The sequence below is a fragment of the Cebus imitator genome, unplaced genomic scaffold, assembly GCF_001604975.1.
Source record: "Cebus imitator isolate Cc_AM_T3 unplaced genomic scaffold, Cebus_imitator-1.0 Scaffold756, whole genome shotgun sequence".
Lineage (NCBI taxonomy): Eukaryota > Metazoa > Chordata > Mammalia > Primates > Cebidae > Cebus > Cebus imitator.
In genome coordinates, this window is record NW_016108071.1 from 172,929 (window position 1) to 179,416 (window position 6,488).

The window sequence follows — 6,488 nt, forward strand, 5'->3', positions numbered from 1 at the left end:
GTACCTGAAAGTGATGAGGAGAACGGAACCAAGTTGGAAAACACACTGGTGATTTTTGACTCTTTATTCAATTTGCTAGTCTGTGTCTTTTAATTGGGACATTTAGCCTGTTCACATTTAAGGTTAATATTGTTATGTGTGAATATAATCCTGTCATTATGATGCTAGCTGGTTATTTGTTCATTGTTCATTAGTTGATGCAGTTTCTTCATAGTGTCAATTGTCTTTACAATTTGGTGTGTTTATGCAGTGGCTGGTACTGGTTTGATTTTCATGTTTAGTGTTTTTTTTTTTTAATGATCTCTGGTAAGGCAGGACTGGTGGTGACAAAATCTCTCAGCATTTGCTTGTCTGTAAAGGATTTTATTTCTCCTTTGTTTACAAAGATTAGTTTGGCTGGATATGAAATTCTGGGTTGAAAATTCTTCTCTTTAAGAATGTTGAATATTGGCCCCCATTCTCTTCTGGCTTGTAGGGTTTCTGCAAAAAGATCCACTGTTAATCTCATAGGCTTTTCTTTATGGGTCTGGCTGCCCTTAACATTTTTTTCTTCATTTTAACCTAGGTGTATCTGACAATTATATGTCTTGAGGTTGCTCTTCTCGAGGAGTACCTTTGTGGTGCTCTCTGTATTTCCTGAATTTGAATGTTGGCCTGTCTTGCTAGGTTAGGGAAGTGCTCCTAGGGAATATCCTGAAGTGTGTTTTCCAACTTGGTTCCGTTCTCCTCATCACTTTCAGGTACACCAACCAAGCATAGGTTTTGTCTTCTGACATAGTCCCATACTTCTTGGAAGCTTTTTTTTTTTTCTTTTCATTATTTTTTCTCTACTCTTGTCTTTATGCTTTATTTAATTAAGCTGATCTTCAATCACTGATATCCTTTCTTCTGCCTGATTGATTTGGCTATTGATATTTGTGTATGCTTCACAAAGTCCTCGTGCTGTGTTTTTCAGCTCTATCAGGTCATTTATGTTCTTCTCCACACTGGTTTTTCTAGTTAGCAATTCCTCTAACTTTTTTTTTCAAGGTTGTTTCCTTTCTTGCATTGGGATAGAACATGTTCCTTTAGCGTGGAGGAGTTTGTTATTACCCACCTTCTGAATCCTACTTTTGTCAATTCGTTAAACTCATTCTCCATTCACTCTGTTTCCTTGCTGACAAGGAGTTGTGTTCCTTTGGAGGAAAAGAGGTGTTCTCGTTTTTTAAATTTTCAGCCTTTTTGCACCGCTTTTTTTCTCATCATCATGGATTTATCTACCTATGGTCTTTGATGTTGGTGAGCTTCAGATAGCGTTTCTGTGTGGACATCTTTTCAGTTGATATTGATGCTATTCCTTTCTGTTTGTTAGTTTTCCTTTTAACAGTCAGGCCCCTCTGCTGCAAGTCTGCTAGAGTTTCCTGGAGGTCCACTCCAGATCCTGTTTGCCTGTTTCACCAGCAGAGGCTGCAGAAAAGCAAAGATTGCTACCTGTTCCTTCTACTGAAAGCTTCACTCCAGAGGGCACCCACCAAATGCCAGCCAGAGCTCTCCTGTATGAAGTGTCTGTTGACCCCTGATGGGAGGTGTCTCCCAGTTAGGAGCTATGGGGGTCAGGGACCCACTTGAGGAGGAAATCTGTCCCTTAGCAGAGCTCAAGCATTGTGCTGAGAGATCCACTGCTCTCTTCAGAGCCAGTAGGCAGGAACATTTAAGTCTGCTGAAACTGTGCTCACAACTGCCCCTTTTCCCAGGTGCTCTGTCTCAAAGAGATGGGAGTATAATCTACAAACCTTTGACTGGGGATGTTGTCTCTTTCTTTCAGAGATGCTCTGCCCAGGGATGAGGAATCTAGAGAGGCAGTCTGGCTACAGCAAATTTGCCAAGCTGCAGTGGGCTTAGCCTAGTTCAAACTTCCTCGCAGCTTCATTTACACTGTGAGGGGAAACTGCCTACTCAAGCCTCAGTAATAGCAGATGCCATTCCCTCCACCAAGCTAGAGCATCCCAGGTTGACTTCAGACAGCCATGCAGGCAGTGAGAATTTCAAGCCAGTGGATCTTAGCTTGCTAGGCTCTGTGGGGGTGGGATCCACTGGGCTAGACCACTTGGCTTCCTGGCTTCAGTCCCCTTTCCAGGGAAGTGAACGGTTCTATCTTGCTGGCTCTCCAGGGTCTCCTGAGGTATAAGACAACTCCTGCCACCAGCTCAGTATCTGCCCAAATGGCCACCCAGTTTTGTACTTGAAACCCAGAGCTCTGATGGCATAGGCACCAGAGGGAATCTCCTCGTCTGCTTGTTGTGAAGACCATGGGAAAAGCATAGTATCTGGGCCAGAATGCAGTTTCTCACAGCACAGTCCCTCAAGTCTTCCCTTGGCTAGGGGAGGGAGTTCCCTGACCCCTTGCACTTCCCTGGTGAGGTAACAGCCCCACCCTTCTTCATCTTGCCCTCCATGGGCTGCACTCACTGTCTAACCAGTCCCAATAAGATGAGCCAGATACCTCAGTTGGAAATGTAGAAATCACCCACCTTCTGTGTTGATCTAGTTGGGAGCTGCAGACTGGAGCTGTTTGTATTCTGCCATCTCAAAAAGGATTTTAAATTAAAAATATTCAATGCTTCACAGAGTTGCATGTCATCATTGCACAGGGACCACACTAATTCTCTCTATAGCATTCCAACCTTAGTATATGGGCTACCGAAGCAAGCACAATTTGGTCAATAATAACATAATTGTACATTTTAAAATAAAGAGTGTAAACGAATTGTTTGTAACACAAAGAATAAATGCTTGAGGAAATGGATGCCCCCAAAAATTATATAGTTAAAAAACATGACCTCGTATTGTACACTTAAAAACAGTTAAAATAAAATGGTATGTCTTATAAAAATTTATAAAATCAACATAAAGCACAGAGAATTATTTTAGTAAGACACAAAATCTTTGCTATCTAGGTTACAGGCAATACATAGTAAACCAAGTAAATGAGTCCATCAAAATTGAGAAAACTTTGCTGAGATATTAAAGCATTTAATAGCTTTTCAGACCCAGGAATTATAAAACAAGTCAAAGAAAAATTGCCTTCCAAGTTTGCACTTTCACTATGCTCTTTCATTTTCTGGAACAGACACTGTACATTATTTTGGAGGTCTGTAAGGTCAGGACTAATTTCATAATATTACTAAGATGTTATTAATATGCAATACATTCATCATTGATAACTCAAATGAATCAATAAAAAAGCAATTAAATTTCTCTTAGTTTCAATTTTTAATATGGTAAATATTTGAAGAAATAACTCATAAGGCAATATTACTTGGAGACTTCATATATTTAAAAGTGTATTAGTTAGGGTTCTTTAAAGGGACAGAACTAATAAGATAGATGAATATATAAAAGAAAGTTTAGTAGGAGAATTGACTCATGATTACCAAGTGAAGTTCCACAATAGGGTGTCTGAAAGCTTAAGACCCCGGAAACTAATTCACGTCACAAAACCTCAAAAGTAAGGCAGTCGATAGTGTTGCCTTCAGTCTGTGGCTGAAGGCCTAAGAGCCCCTGGAAAATCACTGATGTAAGTCCAACAGCCCCACATTTGAAGAACATGGGTCTATTGTTCAATGACAGGAAGCATCCAGCATGGGAGAAAGACAGAAGACTCAAGCCAGTCTAGTGCTTGCACGTTCCTCTGTCTACTTTTATCCTAGTCATGCTGGCAACTGATTAGATGGTGTCCACCTAGATTGAGTGAGTCTGCCTCTCAAAGTCAATCAAATGTTAATCTGCCTTGGCAACACCTTCTTCACAGGCACACCCAGGAACAATATACTCCAATCCAATCAAGTTGATACTCAATATTAACCATCATGAAGAGTATAAAGGAGTTTGGAGATAAAAACAAAACAAAAATCCTCTGAGAACTGCTGCTTTAGGATAATATTAATTATGTCCATAAGAAACAGAAGCATATACACAATTATATTCCTCTAAAACTATTGTTCTCAAATATGGTCTCCAACATTTATATTAATAATCATTTTTAACCAAAGTAGCTTCTATTTCACACAGAAAACTGAGGGATGGCTAACTGAGAATTGCCTGCCAAACACTAGCATATAGTAAACTATGAGAATTCATGGATATTCATAACACAACATTTTTAGGCCACCCACATCCCACATACAGCCGTTCAAAGTGGCAAGAATGAGCATATTATCATGATCTAAAGATACAGTTTTTGGGTCAGGTGCAATAGCTTACACTTGTAACTCCAGCCCTTTGAGATGCCAAGGTGGGAGGATCACTTGAGCCCAGGAATTTGAGACCAGCCTTGGCAACATAGTGAGAACCCACCTCTATAAAATAAAAAATAAACAAGTTAGTGGGGTATGTTTTATTTTATTTAGAAATAATGTAGACATCCAGTGAATCCAATGATTAACTCAATTCAGTATGATTCCAAAGTTTTAAGTTACCTAAAGATCTAGAAAATTATCTGGAAGCTGACATACTACAAAGCATAAATACTATTGAAATATAGTTCATCAGAATAATAATTAAATTTGGTTAAATGCAAATGTGCATATTTTATAATCTTAAACATTAAGTAATGCTAGTTTAATTTATCAGTAAACCTGTATAAGTCTAGGAAAAACACAGCCATGTAGAATGATAATGTATACTTGTATTATACTTAACACTGATGAATCAGAAGAAAAGACATGGCTATTTTTATACAGGCAAAATTATTAAACTGCTCTGGTTTGCCAAAGTATTACCTAAATTATAGAAACTTGGATTTGTATCCAGTTTTAGTCTTCTGCATATGACTAGTCAGTTATTGCTGCACCATTTATTGAATAGGAATTCTGTCCCCATTACTTGTCTTTGTCAGATTTGTCAAAGATCAGATGGTTGTACATATGTGGTCTTATTTATGGGCTCTCTATTCTGTTCCATTGGTTTATGTATCTGGTTTTGTACCAGTACCATGTTGTTTTGGTTACTATAGCCCTGTAGTGTAGTTTGAAGTCAGGTAAATTGATGCCTCTAGCTTTGTTCTTTTTGCTTAGGATTGCCTTGATTTTAGGGCTTTTTTTGTTTCCATATGAATTTTAAAGTAGTCTTTTCTAGTTCTGTAAAGAATATAATTGGCAGATTCATAAACGTATCACTGAATCTATAAATTTCTTTGGACAGAATGGACATTTTAACAATATTGATTCTCCCTATCCATGAGCGTGGAATGTTTTACCATCTGTTTGTGTCATCTCTAATTTCTTAGAGCAGTGATTTGTAGTTCTCCTTGTAGAAATCTTTCACTTCCTTAGTTAGCTGTATTACTAGATATTTTCGTGTGTATATGACAAATGTGAAAGGGAGTTCATTCCTGATTTGGCTCTCAGTTTGGCTGTTGTTGGTGTACAGAGATGTTAGTGATTTTTGTACATTGATGTATCACGCAACTTTGCTGAAGTTGTTTATAAGCTGGAGAGGTTTTGGGCCAAGACTATGGGGTTTTTTTTAGATATAGGGTTATGTCATCTGCAAACAGAAATAGTTTGAATTCCTCCTGTGTGTATTTTTTTTTTCTTTTTGCCTGATTGCCCTATCCAGAACTTCCAATACTATGTTGAAGGAGTGTTGACACAGGACATCCTTGTCTTGTGCAGATTTTTAAGAGGAATGCTTACAGCTTTTCCCCATTCAGTGTGATGTTAGCAATGGATTTGTCATAAATGGCTCTTATTATTTTGTGGCATGTTTTTTTAATACCTAGTTTATTGAGAGATTTTAACATAAAAAGGTGTTGAATTTTATTGAAAGGCCTTTTCTGCATCTATTGAGATAATCATGTGGTTTTGTCTTTAGTTTTGTTTATGTGATGAATCACATATATTGATTTGTGCATGTTGAATCAACTTTTCATCCGAGGGATGAGGTCTACTTGATCATGGTGAATTGGCTTTTTGATGTGATGTTGGATGTGGTTTGCAAATAATCTTTTGAGAATTTTTGCAATGATATTTATCAAATATATTGGCCTGAAGTTTTCTTTTTTTGTTTTTTGTATCTTTTCCAGGTTTTGATATCAAGATGATGCTGATCTCATGGAATGAATTAGGGAAAAGTCCCTCCTCCTCAAATTTTGGAATAGTTTCAGTAGGAATGGTACCAGGTCTTCTTTGTACATCTGCTAAAATTTAGCTGTGAATCTGTCTGGTCCTGACCTCTCTTTTTGTTGTTATTGGTAGGCTATTAGTACCTTAATTTCAAAGCTCATTATTCATCTGTCCAAGGATTCAATTTCTTTCTGGTTTCATCTTAGGAAGGTTTATCTGTCCAGGAATTTATTCATTTCTTCTATATTTTCTAGTTTATGTGCATAGAGGTATTTGTAATATTCTTCAAAAGTAGTTTGCATTTCTGTAGTGTCAGTGGTAATATTTCTCTTATCATTTCTAGTTGTGTTTATTTGTTTTTTTTTCTTGTTTTTGTTTTTTTTT

At 37.5% G+C, this 6,488-nt stretch overlaps 1 protein-coding gene and 1 non-coding gene across 2 annotated transcripts in view; both read right to left on the bottom strand.

Annotated features, from left to right (window-relative positions):
- The window catches only part of LOC108296961 (tumor necrosis factor receptor superfamily member 21-like), a 38,593-nt gene that overhangs the window by 18,741 nt on the left and 13,364 nt on the right, over positions 1-6,488 (bottom strand). The gene's annotated exons all lie outside the window — the stretch shown is intronic.
- LOC119469656 lies at positions 2,586-2,692 on the bottom strand. The gene has a single exon (XR_005198490.1). It is a non-coding gene; the product is annotated as a U6 spliceosomal RNA (small nuclear RNA).